This window comes from Acinonyx jubatus, chromosome B4 (assembly GCF_027475565.1).
Source record: "Acinonyx jubatus isolate Ajub_Pintada_27869175 chromosome B4, VMU_Ajub_asm_v1.0, whole genome shotgun sequence".
NCBI lineage: Eukaryota > Metazoa > Chordata > Mammalia > Carnivora > Felidae > Acinonyx > Acinonyx jubatus.
The window spans coordinates 115001101-115021437 of NC_069387.1; the positions used below are offsets into that span (position 1 = coordinate 115001101).

The 20337-nt window shown below is 42.1% G+C and overlaps 1 pseudogene; it reads left to right on the forward strand.

The window, feature by feature from the left end:
- The first annotated feature begins 411 nt into the window (after positions 1 to 411).
- Positions 412 to 2233, forward strand: LOC128311053 (cofilin-1-like; annotated as a pseudogene).
- Positions 2234 to 20337: the final 18104 nt, after the last annotated feature.

The following is a 20337-nucleotide window of genomic DNA, read 5'->3' on the forward strand; positions in this document are numbered from 1 at the left end:
TAAAAATCTTTTGTTCATTCTCTGTAACTATTTATTGAATGCTTTCACTGCTTTAGATATTGGGGATATAGTGGTAAATGACCTTGTTATCATAGAGCTTTTATTCTAGTATAGGAAAAAACGACACGTAAACAAATGCTTACATATTTTAGTTAGTGGTAAGTGCGATGAAAATCCAGGTCAGTGGCTTCAAGATAGACTAGGTATGTCTTCACACGGGGTCATGTAACATCTTTCTGATAACATCAACTTTTGAAGAAAGGGAATGAGCCAAGAAGATACTGTGAAGAAAGGTGTTGCAGGCGGAAGGAATAGCACATAGGATGGCTGTAAGGTGATATTTTGGGGTTGCAGTGAGAAACAAGTCTGGCCGAAGCAGAATCAGCAAGGAGAAAGTAGTAGGAGATGGAATTGAAGAGGTAAAAAGCTAGAACATATAGGGTCTCCAAAGCCACTGTTATATCTTTTGACTCTTCTTTGGAGTGTTATGTGAGCCACTGGGGGCTTTCGAGCTGAGGAGTGATGTGATATGATCTACTATTTAAAAGGATTACTCTGGGAGCACCTGGGTGGCTCATTTGGTTGACCGTCCGACTCTTGGTTTCGGTTCAGGTCATGACCTCACAATTCATGAGATTGAGCCCATGTTGGGCTCCACGCTGTCAGCGCATAGCCTGTTTGGGATTCTCTCCTCTCTCTCTGCCCCTCCCCCACTCATTCATGCTCTCTCTCAAGATAAATAAACATTTAAAAAAATAAATAAAAGGATTCCTCTGGCTTCTCGGTAGATGAGATGACATGGGAGAAAGCAGGGGACAATATTTTGATGGAAGATGAAGACAGCTTAGACCAGGGTAACACCATGGATAAAGTGAGAAGGGGTCAGATTCCTGATGCATTTTGTAGTGGAGCTGACAGGGTTTAATGATAGACTGCACATGGGGCCGGCTAAGAGAAATGAAGGAGTCAAGAATTATTCCAAGGTTTTTGACTTGAATAACTAGAAGAATGTAGTTGCCATTTACTTTGTTGCTTTATTGAACCATATTTGGTATTTTTCATGGCTCCGGAAAAGGCCATGGGAAATCAAAAGAACAGTGTACTGGGGGGAGCATGGTGTTCACTTTCCAGATCCAGGGGTCCACTGATTGACTGAAAGCAGCTGTGGTCTGCGTCCTGGCAGCAGTACAGTGACTCTCACCTTCTCTGGCTCTCCTCGCCATCTCCTTTTCACTTCCAGAGACATGGCCTCTGGTGTGGCTATCTCTGATGGCATCAAGGTGTTTTAATGATACACAGGTGCACAAGCCATCTATGCCGGAGGAGGTGAAGAAGCACAAGAAGGTAGTGCTCTGAGACCTACGGGGGGACAGAAAAGTCCTCTGGGAGGAGGGCCAGGCTGGCAGCAACCCCTATGTGCTTTGTCAAGACACTGCTGGCCAAGGTCTGCTGTTACAGCCTCTGTGATGCAAACTAGGAGATGGAGGAGAGCAAGAAGGGGACCTTGTGTTTATCCTCAGGACTTCTGAGTCTGCACTCCTTGGGAGCAGAACGACACATGCCAGCTCCTAGGATGTCATCTAGAAGAAGCTGATGGAGATTAAGCATGAATTACAAGCAAACTGTTAGGAGAAATTCAGGCACCAGTGCACCCTGGCAGAAAAGCTGGGGGGAGGCAGTATAATTTCTCCCTGGAGGAACAGCCTTTGTCTTCCTCCTCCTTCCATCCCTGATGGTTCCAGCCTTCCTAAACTACTTTTGATCTGATTCCTCTTAGGTCGAAGCAGATCCAGTGTCCCTAGGCATTGCAGTTTATGGAGGGTCTGTATTTTTTCAGCAACAGTTCTGTTCCCCACTTGTTCCTCCTCATTCCTTTTTAAACATTTTTTTAAATGTTTATTTTTGAGAGAGAGAGAGAGAGTGCTGCATGAGCAGAGGTGAGGCAGAGAGAGAGAGAGAGAGAGGGAGAGGGAGACAGAGCATCTGAAGCGGGGAAGTGGGCTCTGAGCTGACAGCAGAGAGCCCGATTCAGGGCTTGAACCCATGAACCTCGAGACCATGACCTGAGCTGAAGTCAGATGCTTAACTGACTGAGTCATCCAGGTGCCCCCCATACCGCCAGCTTCTAACCATGGTAGTGACCGTGCTCCTCTGTTTAGTTCTGTGTGTAAGGGGAATGTTGTGAACATGATCCCTCCCTCTCAGGACTGGTTCCCCTCCCCTTTTCCCATGGTTGCAGCCACTCATGGAAGTAAGACTATAAGAGACTGTCAGTTAACACACACACACACACACACACACACACACACACACACACACCCCAATTTAAAAAAAATTGGATTTGAATTAAAATAAATAAATAAAATAACATAAAAAACAAACAAAAAACTGATTGTCGTCTGCTTATGGCCACGGTGATTGGTTTAGGGGTGGGCATTTGACCTTAGATGACCCCATCAGGGGCCCAGGACTTACATTTAATAATTTGGGACAGCTACTCCTTCTACTCAAAATGAACAAAGAAGCATGCTCCCTGAGGCTTCCAGGAGTCCACTTGCTCTTTTGAGAGGAACCAGCCCTGGAATGAAACTGACATCATAGAAAGCTGAGAAAAGACATAAAAATGCTGGGTCTTTTGTGACGTGGTTGAGTCCATCCTGGCTTGAAATCTACCCAGAGACGATTCAGTTACATGAGTTAACAAACTCCCTTTCATTGTGTATGCGAGCTTGGGCCGTGTGTTCTTTTTTTAAAAAAAAATTTTTTTTAACGTTTATTTATTTTTGAGACAGAGAGAGACAGAGCATGAACGGGGGAGGGTCAGAGAGAGGGAGACACAGAATCTGAAACAGGCTCCAGGCTCTGGGCTGTCAGCACAGAGCCCGACGCGGGGCTCGAACTCACGGACCATGAGATCATGACCTGAGCCGAAGTCGGACGCTTAACCGACCAAGCCACCCAGGCGCCCCTTGGGCTGTGTAGTCTATTCCTTGCCACCAGCCCCGTCCTAATTGATATAAGCAGCTTTCCATGTAAACGCTGTCCACAATTCTCAGGCAGAATGCTCTCACCACCTGGGATCTCAGAACACAGGAAATAGTCACCCCAGAAAATCTGCAAACCATTTGAGGCTTAGGATTGGAGAGTGACATCATATTCTGGGAGAGGAAAGGCCACCTTCAGAGCAGATGCTGTCCAAACTCCTGGAGGAATGGATCCCAGGAACTGTCAGAGAAGCAGACATCACCGGGCATCGAATGATCTCGGCTGCATCCCCGGCAGTGAGGGCCGGGTGTTCTTCCTTCAAAAAGGGGGTCTTTGGCAACTTGCTTCTGGACACCGAAGTGTTTACAGTCATACTCACCAGTTGCCAGAGGCATGAGATGGAAAGGGATTCTGAATGCGGAGTCTCCATGAACACCAACAGCTTGTGTCAACATTTGTTTCCGAAAACCCTTTACCAATTTATGCTCCTTTCAAGACCGTTTAGGTTCATGATGAGCAGGAGAGGTTGTGGAGTCAGATCGCCTGGACCTCTCTCCTGGCTCTGCCAGCGCTCGTGGACCCAGAAGGGATCTCAGGGCTGAGGTCAGCTGGCAGATAGAGGCTCTGAGACATCGCAGTCTCAGCAAATGCTCCGCACAGGGTAGTCACCCCAGATCGGAGAGCACTGCTGTGCAGTAGACTTCCTGGAGCCTCTTCTCCCCTAATTGTCTTGATTGTCATCAAGTCTGAAACGAATTCTAGTCTAGTGACTAAAAGCATCAACAGTCTGCAGCGAGACCATGAGAGTCTGAATCTTAGATCCATCACCTACAGACTGTGCAAGTTACTTAACTTCTCCATGCCTCAGTTTCCTCCTCTGGAAAGAGGAGGTAATAAAAAGGTGTCTTCTCAAGTTGCCTGGAGGATAAATGAGTTACTATGGTGACTCTTAGAACAGCGCCTGGCATCAGTGAATATTAGCTATAAAGTTGCCTGCAACTTGCTAATCAGTAATGACACAGAGATGCCAAATGCAAACATGAATTGAAAGAGAAGAAATATGCATACACAAAGCAGAGTGCCCATTAATGTCTGACAAAAAAGAGAATGGTTGGGGTGCCTTTCAATGAGGCCCAGATCTTCTCTCTCCAGCCAGGGTGGGGTTTCTGGGCTGGAACCAATGAGATGGAAGGGGAAGCCCAGCCATCTCCTTCCCGCCACCATTAGCCTTCTGGCCCCTCGGCCGGTGTAGCTTTTGCTTTTCTTTTATGCTGCATTACTGCTACTCCGAGTAGTAACAACCATCCCTCACTTTTTAATTCCACCGTAAGTTTAGGGAGCCCTTTCACAGCTCTCTGTATCCCACTGCCCCCCCCGCCCCCAGTGGAGTACTGTCTTCCCATTTCACAGATGGAAAAAACACAGCATGAGCTTGCCATCCAGCATCCATAATATTCAAAAACATGCAAGCATCAGGGACTCTATTTTTCCCTTCTTTATGTTTTTTATTTTCAAAATGTTCTACAGTTTAAAAATGGATTGCTATTTTTTTCTTATGTGTTAATAGTGCTGGTAACTCCTCTCGAATAGCCTACATGCCAGGCACTGCTTTAAGAACTTTTTGTGTGCGAAGGCATTTACTTCTCACAAGAACCCAGTTTGATAGCTACTGTTATTTTTCCCCTCTTACAGATGAGATCACAGAGGCACAGTGACCTGCCATGATTAGGTTTGAACTTCCAACAGTTTGACTCCAGAACCAACACATATAATTACTGTGCTAGCCTACATGTTCGTGGTAGAATTTTAATAACACCAGTAAAGAAAAAAGATGAATTTTTAGGAAAAGTATAATGCCAATACTCAGATATAACTACTGTTAGCATTTGGTGTAGGTTAATGGTTATACATCAGGCAGGGGATGGGAGTGGAAGAAAAAGGCATACATGGGGATTATTTGGGGAGCTTTTAAAATATGCCTACGCTTAAGATATTATACCTGAGGGAGAAGGCAAGCATATGAGTATTTGGGGGAAAAAAGTTAGGTGATACTAGTAAACAGCCTCTTTCTTCTTTCACATGCCAATGGCTCCACCCCCATCCTAGTTGAAAGCCACTGGTGTATTCTTCCAATCTTCTATGCATAGCTTCATGTGCACACATAAATATACACTTCTAAATAACAAATCAGAAACTAATAAACAATAGTTAAAAAAAAGCAAGCAGGTGATGCTGGCCTATTGTACGGTGAAATTCCTAATTGCCCTGGATTTTGCTGTACCTCAAAGGCACATTAGTAAGGACAAATACGAGTTTCCAGGTTGGAACCTGCTAGGCTTTTTCAGCATCAGCAGCCCTTCCTGTGAATTTGTTGTTTTGTGATTTGGCAGGTGGAAGTGGCCAAATAATTCTGTGGCCCAGGTTCTCCCAGGGGTCTTGTACCCTGGGCTGATTTGTGCTTTATAGTCTTACAGACATAGCTCCATGCCAGGGCATTGGACAACTGCCTGTGCTTGTATTTTTCCCCATTTAGGCCTGCACGAGCGCATGGGACAAACCCAGCAGGATGCCTGGTGTGTTCTCGGAGGAGTGAGAGCCTGAGCCGTCGAAGGGAGAGCCAGAATGAGGTCTTCCTGTCTCTGCTTCCTGTGATGGCCCATCATAGCGCCTGTGACACTGCTTCCAGGTGCTGACTTTCTCTCCTGCGCCAGTCAGTGGACCGTGTGCTACTTACGTGCAGGAAGCAGGTCTGGTGATTTTGTCTTTCTTCCTCTTTGTATCTTGATTGCTTGGAATGGTGCCTGGGACAGAGGGAGCAGTGGCTTCGTGTCAGGATGAATAACAGGCATGACCACAGCGAATGTCTAGAGGCGGCTCTGTGCCTCAAGACAGACTAATAAGACAAAAGTTTCCATTCCAGTCTTTACAACAACCCCATAAGAGAAAGTCTAGATTCTATTATTCTCCCCATTGGAGAGCTAAGGAAATTAGGCAGGGAGAGGTTGAATAACTTGTCCAAGGTCACACAGATAAGCGGCCGTCTGCAATCAAACCCGGGAAGCTGAGCCCCAGTGTTCAAATTCATCGTGCCTACTCTTTGTTATTTCTGTCATGCTCTCTCCTCTGATTCAGTGGCCGCAGTGATCACGTTAAGATTTTGCGTCATCACGTGACTCCCTGATCAAGAACCTTCACAGCCAGACTCCCCAGCGTGGTGCAGAGGCTATCTGCAATTGTCTCCAGTCCTCTTGCCACTTCAGAGCAGCAAGAGTTTGATCCCAACTTGATTTACAAGCTGTGAAACCCTGGCTATATTGCTTAACCTCTCCACTCAGGCTCCTCAACTGTAAAATGAGGGCAATAATGATACTGACTTCATACTGCACTAAGGAGAACTTCATAACCATCGACATGGGAACTGCTTAGAATGTGGATTTGCAAGCTTTTTCTATAAGGTGTCAGGTGGGAAATATTTTCAGCTTTGTGGTCATACAGTCTCTGTCACAGCTACTCAACTCTGCCACTGCAGTGCAAAAGCAGCCATAGACAATAGGGAAAGGAATGAGTGTGCCTCTGGGCCAATAGACAGTTTTTTCTGGACACTGAAATGCGAATTTCAAATCATTTTCATGTGTCATGAAATATTCTTCTTTTCTTAAATTTTTAATGTTTATTTATTTTTAGAGAAAGAGAGAGAAAGGGAGGGAGACAGAGGCAAAGAGAGGGGGAGACGCAGAATCTGAAACAGGCTTCAGGCTCTGAGCTGCCAGCACAGAGTCCGATGCAGGGCTCAAACCCACGAACTGTGTGAGACCATGACCTGAGCCAAAGTTGGACGCTTAACCGACTGAGCCACCCAGGAGCCCCAGAAATATTCTTCTTTACATTTCCCCCAACCATTTAAAAATGTAAAAACTTTTCTTAGCTCATGAATAGTATGAGAACAGGTGCCAAGCTATATATACATGGCCCATGGGCTGTAGTTTGAAGACTCTTAGTTTGGAATATTGTCTGGTACAGAAGAAGAGCTTCATAAATCCAAGAGGCACAGTGTGAAGTAAAGAGGAAAAAGTAGGAGTTTGTAAGGTGCTGGGGGCTTTGACTTGGTAGGGATGTGTGGATGGAAGGGATGGGCCAAATATAAGAGAGTAAGTTGAGGAATAAACATCTGCTGATTCCATCCTTACACTGACCCAGCACCTTCCATCCTAATTACAGAGGAGATGACTGAGCCTCAGAGAGGTTAGGTAACATGCCCAGAGTTGCACAGCTTTTAAATATTAAAATCAGAACCTGAATCTGGTTTTTATAGGATACCAAAGACTGCTTTTTCTACTTTATCCTAGTGCACTGAACAGATAACAAGAACCTACGATGTGTCAGAGGCTGTGACACATCTGGGAACACAGTGGTATCAGAGATTTAGCTCTGACCAAATGGAGTATAGTCTCATAGGAGATCAGATATTCAAATAAGCAATTATAACTCAGGGTGAACACTCCTATGATAAGAACTCATGGGAGAAACTCAGAGTTGAAGGTTCTAACCCACATTGGAGAAATCAGAAAAGGCTTCTTGGAGGGAATAAAGTCTAAGTGAGACTGTAGATCAAGAAGGAAAGACCCAGGAAAGCACCACATAGGGAATAATAATATTAAGGTACAGTGTCATGACTGGTTAGCCTGGTTGTCTGTTGGTGCCTCCTACCCCTGAGAAATCTGGTTCTGAGATTCATGGCCTTTGAAGTTCCAATACTCTTTCCAGGAGGGTCCCTGAGTTTTCTGTCCTTAGGTGTTCTCTGCCCCCACCTCCCTGTTCCTGAAATGCTACCATAGTTTTGCCCCACAGCTCCCTGGAGACAAGACTCAGCCCCTTCTCTGTTTTCCTTCGTTATTTCACGTACTCCATGAATTTGGTAAACCTGACTCGAGATTTTGGTGGAGGGAGGGTGTAAACACGGGGAGGGATCACTTCAGGAGCCCAGGGCTTCCGCCCTCTCCTGGCCCCCCACTTCCTTTCTGGAGCTGCAAACAAAATCCTCCCTTTGTCTTGCTGGGAGGGTCCCACCCACCTCCGGCCCTAAGGATCTCAGTTTCTACTTCTAGCGCTTAGCCAAGTATTTTCTCCACAAACACAGCTCTACCTTCCTAAGAGGAATTCCGATGAATAAAGTGTTCTCTTTACACATACATCCTCTTATTTGATCCTCCTAGCAAGCCTCCAGAATAGCTGCCATTGTCCCCATTTTACAGATGGGAAAACTCAGTAACAAGCCCAAATGATAACGTTGAGAGTTAAGCGCAGGACTGTCTGATTCCAAAATCTTTCTCAGGCACTCTATTCTAATACCACTGTGATTAGATCTGGAGAAGAGGGGGGGGGGTGATGATGGATATAATCAGAAACTGGGTCCATAAAGAATATTAATTTCGCCAGGGACGTTGGTTAAGGATTATGGTGTTCGGTTTGGGAAGAGAACTGTGACCTGGCTGCGGGCGCCCCAGAACACTCAAGCCTGGGGCTCATTCCACGGGCTTGGCCTGAGAACATTCCTGAAAATAGCACTGCAGTTCTTTGATAACTGAGCAGACGCTAAGGAGACAGGGAGAAGAGGAAACAGGAAATGAAGAGAGAGGAAAGGAAGCTAAAGAGAGCCGGTTCTGTATTCAACAAACAATTTTAGATTCAAAATGAATCTGCTATTGAAGCCAGAAACTCTAGAGAGGTTCACACGGGCCAAGGTTTTTGGCCAGCTCTTCAGAGAATTTGGTTCCAAGCTGGGGAAATGAGGTTACTACGAAGCCAGAGTCTCAACATATGAATCAAAGCCTCCTTTTCAGCATCCAGAAGGATTTGGGGGACGGAGTCCCTAGCAGTTTCAGTGCTGCATGCCTTGGACCTCGGCCACATGTGGGTATGTGAGTGCGTGGCTCCTTGTGAGCCCAGAGGAAAGCTTGACGTGCACCAGGGAACAGGAGCCCCGCCTTCAGGAAGCCGTGAGCGAGGAGCAGCTAAAATGTGCTTCCTCTTCCCCTCTCTCTCCAGCCCTGAAGGTCACTGTGGGCTGACAAGCCCTTCCCCCACACCCTGCGACTGAGTTCAGCTCTCCTTACCCCACCCCTGCCCTCACAGTGGCCCTCAGCTGAATCTGCGAGGTTGCTTTTTACCCCTATCGCTCTCCTGGCTGGGCTCTCTCTTTGCACTTCTGCTCTCCAAGATGAAGGGAACCAAATGCCACTATCACACTGGCAGACCCTAGCTGGCCCCAGAGTTCTGCTTCTGTTTCATGAGGGCAGTACAGTGGGTAGTCCTGGAAGTAGGAATTCCTCTTCAGTATCCAAAGAGAAGATTGCTTAGAATAGTGTCTGGTCTGCGGTACATGCTGTAGGGCTGTAAGCTTTTATTCCCTGTCCTGGCTCAGCTCCTAGGTATGCTAGAGTGAGCAGCAAACAAAAGAGATGGGGTGGGGGTGATGGAACTTGAAGTTTAAACATTTGAGAGCCAGATGGGGCAAGTGCATACACAAAGCCCAGGAGGGGGAATTAGCAAGGTACCTTTGTAGAAAAGCAAGTGGACCAGATGGAATCAAGGGAAACATTCCTATAAGTAGTGGGAACAGCTTAAAACTTTTGGGGCCACACTGTTTAGGGTCTTGATTGCCAAGCTAGGGTGTTTGAACTTCATCCTGTAGGTAATGGGGAGCAGGATGGTTTCGATTTTAACACACACATTATTTTGCTATCCTAGATTAAGACTTGGCATTTAATTGAACCCCTACAAAGTTCAGAGGTACAAAGTTGAGCTTGGTGTGAAGTTGAACTCAACCATGCATTTGGGTTCTGTGTCTTTCCTCTCTCCTGCCCCCTCCTTCCTGTCCTCTCTTCTCCCTTCCTGCTCTCTTACTTTCTCTCCCTGCATTTTACCAATTCTAAAACTCTGTGCATTGCATCTTTCTTGTAGTTGATTCCTAATCCTAGGAATCTTCTCATCAACCTGGTGAAAAGATTGGAAATCTGACATGTTCTTTTCTTTTTAAAGCAGGATTAGACAGCTAATTGTACATTCCATACAGAAGGGAAAGTATCTAATTTCTCATCTCTGAGGTTGTCAGATCCCGTCCTGTTCTCCCAGAGACTTAATTTATGCTGTCTGGGTTATCATGGGATAGTCCATATGAAGCTCTGATTTGAGTTACTTGTGGGTCCCATTCTCCCCAATCCTAATAGACCAATAGTTTTCAGCCAGGGAGCAATTTGCTCCACAGGGGGCCTTTACAAATGTCTAGAGACATTTCTGGTTGTCACAGCTTGGGTAGGGTTGGAAGATAATGTGCCACTGGCATTTAGTGGCGGGGGTGGGGCAGGGATGCTGTAAACACCCTACAATGCATGGGACAGCCCCCACAACAAGAAATCATCTAGTTCAAAATGCCAGCAGTGCTGAAGCCTCTAAGAGAGAAAGGAAAGTGGGGTGAACTGAGTCACTATCTGTGTGGATAGGATAGGGATGGGGCAGGATGACTGACCTGAGGAAAAGGTCCACTGGGAGCAATTGTTCTGAGAAGCATTTGGCATTAGAAAGAAGACCAGAAATTTTTTTAATAATGCCTATTTTTATTGTTGAGAAAGAGAGCATGAGTGGGGAGGGGCAGCAAGGCGGCAGGTGGGGCTGGAGAGAAGATCTGAGGCAGGCTCTGAGCTGTCAGCACAGAGCCTGAGGTGGGGCTCGAACTCACAAACGGTGAGATCATGACCTGGGCCAAAGTTGGACGCTCAACCGACAGAGCCACCCAGGCACCCTCAGAAATTTTAATACACTACTTATGAGCAAATGCAATTTGCCTATTTTTAACTAGCTTCCCTCTGGAAATAATAGAAGTTCAGTATATAGCTCCTAATGATAATTAGTCTACCAAAAACATAACCATTGGAAGCCTCCACTTGTTAAGTGTCCTGTGAAACCTGATGTATTCATGGCTTCTGAAATGCTCCCAGCGTGAGTACCTACAGCTGTGTTTGGCTTTATTTTGAAGGCCCTTGTGGCTTTGACTTTAGAAACATAGGTAATAGTCTTGGAAGGGAGCAGGTACCAGACATACATTTTGGTGCGGGACTATGTAGCACCTAAAGCATTTTATATCCAGGTGGTCAGTCCTTGAACTTGATCCTCTTAGTAAGAATGTGGTTGATTATTAACTGCATTTGGAGGAGTAGAGAGTGATCCCAGTGGTTCGCTGGGTCCATAATGTCTCTCACACATCAGCTGGTCTCAGCCCTCTTCATAGTTAAGTTCTGCCCACCAAGCTTGGTCCTTGACCTTGTGTCCTCATTCCCTAGTGTCCTCATCCAGTCCCAAGACATTAATCCTCTCCATATGCCAGTGGCTCCTGATGCTCACAGGCAACCCCACTGCATTGTCCTCCTTCCCTGAAGGACCATTTCACATCTTCCTTCTCCTCAAACCTCCACCATCCCTGCCCCATCACTCTACATGGATGATCTCATTTCCTGTTTAGAAAACAGAAGCAATCAGAAAAAACTTCTACAGATTCCACCCCATCTACCAGCATCCATGTCCTTTTGCTTTTCTTCCTCCCCAGTCACCATGGTCCAGCTCTAGGCTCCTCCCCTCTGCCTCCTGGACATCATTTGCCTCCTTTCTCCTGAATTTGTACTTTCCCACCCCTGCATTATTTCTATCAGTTTATGTACAATATATTCCATATTCTTAAAAAAATCTTCCTTGATCCTACATCTCCCTAGCAGTTGCCCCAGTTTCAGCTCCATTTACCAGCCAAAAAAAAAGGTTTGCCTTCTCATCTTCATTCTCTGCAACTTGTCTGTCCTGAACCTTTTTATTTATGCTTTCATCCCATCAAACCAGCAAAACCTACTCTTTTCAAGGTCACCATGACCTCCAGTTGAGACGTTCAGCAGCATCCACCCCGTGGGGCACAGTCCTTCTTGACACACTCCTGACAGCCTGGGAGAGCTTGATTGTTTCCTTAGCAGTGAAAATGTCTTCCATGCAGGGAACATTTAGAATTTAATTGCAGAGGTGAAGTAAATCAGTATTAAGTTGTTTTATGTTAAATTTGGGAATGTCTGTGTATTTGATATTTTAAGACTCGTAATGTTTAAATGAATTTGGTGTATCAGAAGACAAGATGCTATATTCAAAGACTTCTGTAAGAGACTTAACAAAACTAATTTTGTAATCAAAGAATTTTGAACCAGTTACACTTTATTTATAAGCTTAATTTTTTTGGTTTTACAAGAATGACTGAAATAGTCAGAATTTTTTTTTTTAGTCACTTAATTCATAGTTAGTGAATTAACATAGAAGGTAAGAGCCAAAATCTGGATTCTGGAGCCAGACTTTGTGTTTCACAAAACAGTTCAGTTATTAGTAGCTAGATGACCTTGTGAGAATTGCCCTCCGTACCTCAGTTTTCCTGTATTTATAACAGGAATGATAATAATATGAGTTATCTGCTGGAATTTCTATGAGAATTAGAGTTAATGATATAAATTGTTTACGATAGTTTCTGGACATGGTAAGGGCTGTGTTAGCTGTCAGTGAAAAGCAAATAAAATATATTAAATTTATAAATGCAGTTAAAAACCTTAAAAAGTTGTTTAGTGAACTAAGTCTAAGTGGAACAAACCCTTAATCAAACCCTCCCATAAAACAAGTTGTTAAGATTTCCCTTGGAAATCGCATAATAAGATTTGTAGAAGTCACTTGGGAGCTTGAAGGAAGAAGAGGGATTCTAAGCTTGTTACTCTAATAAATCAAATATGGCTTACAAATATAAGTAGTCCCAAAGTACACTTACTTGGATGACAAAGTTGTCTTCTGGGACATTCAAAATCTCACAAAGGCGAGCTAATTTCCTAAGAGCCCTGGCATCTATTGGTTGCCCCCTGGGATTTGAAAGCTTCTGTGGAGCAGCCCTGGGGCCCTATGGTGAGGAGCCCAGCTTAGGGGAACCTGCAGCTTGAAGCAAAGCTGCCCAGCTAAGCCCCACTCAGTTTGCCAATCCTCAGCTGATGCATAGGTAAGTGAGCGAGTGCTTTATGCATATTAACACAGTTAATCCTTATAATAACTATATGAAGTACGCATCATTAATATTCAGATGAAGAAACTGAGGCCTGGGGAAGTTAAGTAATTTGCCTCAGGCCACATAGCTAATTAGTGGTCACACAGTAGGGATTCAAATTCAACAATCTGGCTCAAGTCCGTGGTTAACTACACTTTGATATCGTCTATTCTAATATAATCTATGACATAAAAAAAATTGACAGTTGTAGCCCACTACATTGATTTCATGACCCTGTGATTTTAAAAACCTCCTCCAAGGAGTTATTCTGTGAGAGCAAGAACTAAAAGTCAAACTGTCTCTCAAGAATCTTAAAAACAAAATTTCCACAGTTGGGTTGTGTTCCTAGTTTCTGTCATCACTATCTTCCCCCTGACCCCCAAGTAAAAGCCCTCTGAACGTGCTCTTTTGTGCCTTGGTGGTGAGGAGCTCAGCAGATAGAATAACACGGGCCAGACGTGCTCTCCCCCTCACTCACCCACTTCCCCTCAACTCCCAGGTGCTACAAAATCAACAGGAATTCACAACTTCCTGATGAAAAAGAGTGACTGTCACCAGCATTTCAGGGAATGGCTGCCTCTTAGCGCTCTCAGGGGCTCTTTGAGCTGTTGCCTCATGAAGAAGAGTTTGGGTCTAAACCGAAGAATAAAGTCTGATTCAACGACAGGAGTTTCTGAGGGATCCAGAACACCGAGTGGGTCAGGGCAGTGAGAGCCTTGGACAGTTTTAGAACTTGATTTGAAATAGAGGCTATAACTGTAGCATTACAACTTTGAGACAAAGGGAACCAGTTAAAACTCTCATTCCATTGTGTATGGAAAGGCCAGCCATGGGCAATAGAACAGCTCTTTGATTTTGTTTGGACACATTGGAAAAAAGTATTTTTTCCAGTTTTATTGAGAAATAATTGACCTGCATCACTGTATACATTTAAGGTATATAGCATGATGGTTTGATTTATGTATATCGTGAAATGATTAGCATGGTAGGTTTAGTGACCATTCATGATCTCATATAGATACAATAAAACGAAAAGAAAGAAAAATTTCCCCTCATGATGAAAACTGGTAGAATCTAGACTCAACCACTTTTCTATATGTCATAGAACATTCTATATACTCATCCTGTTGTACATTACATCCCTAGTCCTTCTTTATCTTGTAACTGGAAGTTTGTACCTTTTGGCCACTTTCCTCCGATTCCTCCTCCTCCCACCCCTGCCTCTGGTCATCATGAGTCTGACTTCTTTTGTTGAGTTTGGTGTTTGTGTTTTTTAGATTCACGAGTAAGTGAGATCATAGGATATTGGTCTTTCTCTAACACCTACTTAATGTCTTCCGGGTCCAGCCATGAGAAAAAATAATTCTATAATTACAAGTTCCATGTGAAAAGGAAATAGAAATACAATTTCCAGGTTTACATATATATAAGCCTCAATTCAAAACTGATATCAGAGAGTATTGATTTTTTTTTTTAAAAAAAGTTAAGTGGAGGCAACTGAAAGTATGTGGAAAAGGTGTTTTATATAACAATCTTTCAAAATTTCTCCTATAATTTAAATATTTTAAGTAAAAGTAATAAGAAAGTAATCAATGCTGTCCCACTGCACCTTACCTCGCAGGGGCTGTCTTCAGGGATTCTTTAAGGCAGCAGATTACAAGCTGGCTGCAGTTGAGAGATTGACTGAAAGCTTCCATACTGTACATTATCTCTTTTTTTTCTCTTTCTTACATTTAAAAAGAAAAACCCAGAAGGATGCAGAAAAACACAAATTTGTATAAATGAGGGTATGCCAAGAGAGTGGGCAGTTTGACTTTACGATCTCATGAAGGAAAATTCATGACCCTATCTATACACACACATATGTACACACACACATATACATATATGTACATATCTGTACATATATGACATATACATGTGTGTGTGTGTGTGTATAAAATAAAAAATATATAAAATAAAATACACACACACACATCCAGAACCAGCAATGGGGCTTTGTTTATATTGCAAACAAATATTTTTTAAATGTTTTTTTTTATGCAAAATAGCACCTATTCACTTTGGTGTTAACCACATCCAGAGTCTCTAACAGAATTGTGAACAGTGTAACAGTCTCGTGCTGATTCATGTTCTCGAGGTGCCTTTGGAGACACAGCCTCTGGGCTGTGACTCCATTTTGCACAGTTGTAATAAACTCTACTAGAACAAGGGGTGGTCTGGGGACCTTTCAGTTCCAGCCTATAGTCAGCTATTGACAAATTTTTGCTTCCTTGTTATCCCTGGACAATCTTTGTTTATCCCAGGATCTAATTTATATATTAAAAATTATATTGTAGCTGTTTTTTAAAGAATTCCATGAGACTCATAAGATAATGAGTAAAACACTCTGATTGCCAATTAATCAATCTTCAATCCATTTTTACCAGGTCATACATCTTCCACCCACTGGGGAAGACACCAAAGTAGAGATTCCTGTACGGGGTTTGGGAGACATGAGATACTCATTTTCTTTTTTAGTTTTGGAAATTTTTGTTTTGATAGGATTTCAAACTTAAATAAAAGTTGCAGGAAGAATACAAAGATCCTGTATGCTCTTCCCCCAGATTTCCCAACTGTTAACAATTACCTAATTGTTTTTTGTCATTCTAACATTGTGTTTGTTCGCGTGTGTGTGTGTTCGTGTGTGTGTGTGTGTGTGTGTGTGTTTGTGTGTGTGTGTACTATTTTTTCTGAACTGCTGGAGAGTAAGTTCAGACATAATGCTCCTTTACTCCTAAATATTTCAGTGTGTATTTCCAAAGAATGAAGACATTATCTTACAGTACAGTTTTCATATTTAGAAGCTGAAACTGATACCATATTATTTTCTAATGTACAGTTCTTACATTTCATCAATTGTCCCAATAATTTCCTTTGTAGAAAAAATAGTTTATTTTTCTGGTCCAGAATCCAATCCAGGGTTACAAGTCATACTTAGTTATCATGTTTCTTTAGTGTCCTTTAATCTGTAAGTGTAATTCTCAGATTCTGTGTCATGGCCTTGACATTTTTTAAGGGTAGTGACTAGTTACTTTGTAGAATGTTCATCAGTTTGGGTTAGTCTGAGATTTCCTCACAATTAACTCAGGTAATGTATTTTTGGCAAGAATGCCTCAGAAGTGATACTGTTTCTTCTCACTGCACCATATCATGAGACACATCATGTCTGTTTGTTCCATTCTTTGCAATATTAGCTTTGATCATGAAGTTGGTGTCTGCCAGGTTTCTCTATTGTAAAATAACTATTTTTCTCTTTGTAATTAATAGGTAATTTGTGGCAGAAACTTCCTTATTAAACTTTTACTGACTAATTTTAGAATCCAACTGATGCTTCTTTCTGAATCAGTAACTATGACCATTTCTAAATAATAATGATTTTCTTTTTTTCCTAGCTTTACTGAGGTATGATGACAAATAAAAATTGTATATATTTAGAGTATACAACTTGATGTTTTAATATACATATGCATTATGAAATGATTATCATAATCAGGCTAATTAACATATATATCACCTTACATTTTTACCATTTGTGTGCCTGTGGTAAGAGCATTTGATCTCCTCTCTCAGCAGTTTTCAAGCATTTAATACATTAGTATTAACTGTAGTCACCATTCTGTATACTGGGCCTCCAGAACTTATTCATTCTTCATATAACTGAAAATGTGTGCCCTTTGATCAACATTTCTGCTCCCCTCAACCCCCAAGTCCCCTTTCTACTCTTGATTACTATGAGTTCAACTTTTTCTTTTCTTTTTCTCTTTTTTCTTTCTTTCCTTTCTTTCTTTTTTTAATACTACACATATAAGTGGCATGGTGCAGTATTTGTCTTTTGGTGTCTGGCTTAATTAGCATAATGTCCTTCAATGTCATTCATGTTGTTATAAATGAAAGTATTTCTTTCTTTTTCAAGGCTGAATAATGGTCCACTATATGTATGTATATATGTGTATATATACACCACATTTTTTAAAATATGAAACTTATTGTCAAATTGGTTTCCATACAACACCCAGTGCTCATCCCAACAGGTGCCCTCCTCAATACCCCTCATCCACCCTCCCCTCTGTCCCACACCCCATCAACCCTCAGTTTGTTCTCAGTTCTTAAGAGTCTCTTATGTTTTGGCTCCCTCCCTCTCTAACCTTTTTTTTTCCTTCCCCTCCCCCATGGTCTTCTGTTAAGTTTCTCAGGATCCACATAGGAGTGAAAACATATGGTATCTGTCTTTCTCTGTATGACTTATTTCACTTAGCATCACACTCTCCAGTTCCATCCACGTTGCTACAAAAGGCCATATTTCATTCTTTCTCATTGCCACGTAGTATTCCATTGTGTATATACACCACATTTTTGTTATCCATTCATCTGTTGATGGATGCTTGTTTCCATATCTTGGCTATTGTGGATAATACTGTGATGAACATGGGAATGCAAATATATCCTCAACATAGTGACTTTATTTCTTTTGGATATATACCTAGAAGTAGATGGCTGGATCATATGGTATTTCTACCATATGAAAAGGCAATCCACAGAATGACAGAAAATAATTGCAAATTATATACCTGATATTAATCTAGTATCTTCAATATATAAAAAAATCTCACAACTGAACAACAACAAACAACCCGATTACAAAATAGATCTAAATAAACTGTTCTCCAAAAAAGTTATACAAATGGCCAAAAGATGTACAACCTTGTTAGCCATCATGGAAACTCAAATATTGAAACCTTGATGGTTTCACACCAACTATGATTACTAGAATAATAATAATAGTAACAAAAACAACAACAACAAACAACAATAGATATAAGTGTTGGTGAGGATGTAGAGAAATCACAACCCTCATATATTTGTTGCTGGTGGGAATATAAAATGCAACCACTTTGGAAAGGAGTCTGGCAGTTTCTGAAAATGCTAAACCTAGAGTTATCATACAGTCCAGAAATTCTAATCCTAGGTGTTCATCCAAGAAAATTAAAGACCTATGTCCACATGAAAAAGTATACACAAATGTTCATAGCAACATTACTCATAATAGCCAAAAAGTAGAAACAATCAAAATACCTGTGAATTGATGAATGGATAAACAGAATGTACATCCATATAACATCCATATAATAGTATAATATATCCATGTAATAGAATATTATTCAGCTATAAAAAGGAATAAAGTACCAACAGATGCTACAGCACGAACGAACCTTGAAAACATCATACTAAGTGAGAGAAGGTAGACCTAAAAGGCCAGGTGCTATATAATTCCCTTTATATGAAATTCCCAGAGTAAGCAAATCTATAAGACAGAACGTAGATTAGTGGTTGCCTAAGGTTGTGGGGCAAATAGAGAGTGACTGCTAATGGGTACAGTTTCTTTTCACAGTGATGAATAATGTTTCAAAATTGATTGTGATACTGTTGTTCAACTCTGTGAGTATACTAAAAACCATTCAATTGCAATGGTAAGTGAATTATATCTAAATAAAGCTGTCCTATAGAAATAAAGAGAAAGGAGAGAGAAGAGGGAGAGAAGAAAGGAAAGGAGGGAGGGAAGAAAGAAAGAAAGAAGGCTAAACCATGGAAAGTCATAGGGGTGGGGTTGCTGGGGATGAGGTCATCATGGCAGACAGTAGTTAGTAATAGAAACAGAAGAAGTCATCACATTGTGGAAAGTCCTATAGGCCACAGTAGGGTTTGGCTTTTATTTTAATTGCAATGGGCAGGCATTCGAGGGTTTTAAGCAAAAGGGTGATATGATCTGATTATAAAAAATAACTCTGGCTCTTGTGTAGAGATTATGCTTGGGGTGGGGTGGCAAGCCTGGACATGAGGAACTCAAGTGAAAAGTTCTGTGCTATTTACTGGGTCACAGTAATGGGTAATGACACGCTTTCATGACTGATTCCATCATTTACAACAAATAATCTTCATCCTTCTCTCTGCCTCTGGCCCATCCTCACTTCCTCCTATACCCCCTCCAGCTTCTTTTCCAAGGAAAGGGAACGTGGTAAAATTAGCAAACATCATCACCAGATCTTCAGCCTATTCACTATACTTGGTTTAGAAATAGGACTATTCTAGTCCATTCAACAATTCTTTATGGAGTAGGAGAACAATAGAAGGGCATGTGGACAATGAGATCGTGACTTTTCCCAGACACTGTCAGAAAGGAGTTCATGGTCACCATGCTCAAAGCAAAAGAATGTGCCCAACTGGGGTTTTGAGGATAGAAAGGCCAAAAATAAAAGAAGATATTCTTGATTTTTGAGTTACAGTTAGACAGGAAGTAGGGGCACACATTCATGATGTTTAGGAAACTGCAAAGGATCAAAAAGAAATACACAGCTCACTCTTATCACCTCTTGGAGGTTAATCACTAACACTCATATAACACACCCCAACCTGAGCATCAACTAGTCTTCCAAGGATTCCCAAGTTCCTGCTTCTGGGGGCTGATAAATGACATTACCCAGAAGGTGTCATGTGACATGGTTAGCCCATCTTTTTCTAAAACACCAATCAAGAAGTTCTCTTCTTACCAAAGTGGTATAAACTCCTAGAAGGAAAATTCAGGTGTTATGGGTCCTACAGCTTTTGGAGACCCTCTTTAAGGAAGAGTACAGAATTCCAAGTACAAATTTAGGTATGAAATGAGTATTGAAAAAATGTTGAATGTTGACACATACCACAAACACCACAAAATCCATTAACATAACAATATTTCATTTATTAATTGACCACCTGGAATACCTTGGTAATATTTTTTCCCCAACAGTTTTGATTGCATACTCTTTTAACCTCTCCATATGAAAACAGTGTTGTAAAATGGTTGTTATGAATAGAGAATAGGAAGATAATCCTGGCTTTCCTTTTGCATGGTTATTTTTTTTCCTTAATGTCCATGGTTTGGAAAAGTTCCTTTGCATTTCAGAATCTTTTGTTGGCAATGCTCCTCCTGCATGTACTCTCACAGTCTCTTGTTTTAGCAGTGTCTTTGATAGAAGCTGCCACCAGCAGCTGGTCCAACTTGGCCAGGTCCTTGACATGCCCATGCTCCTCCAAGTCCTGGGGCAGCCATGAAACCTAGTCACAACAGCTTCTGAGCAGAAAGCAGAGCAGCATCTAGTTCAGTCCTTTCTTCTAATGATCAAAGATAGGATTGGAATGCTCCATGAGGCCCTCTGGGGCCACATGGGATT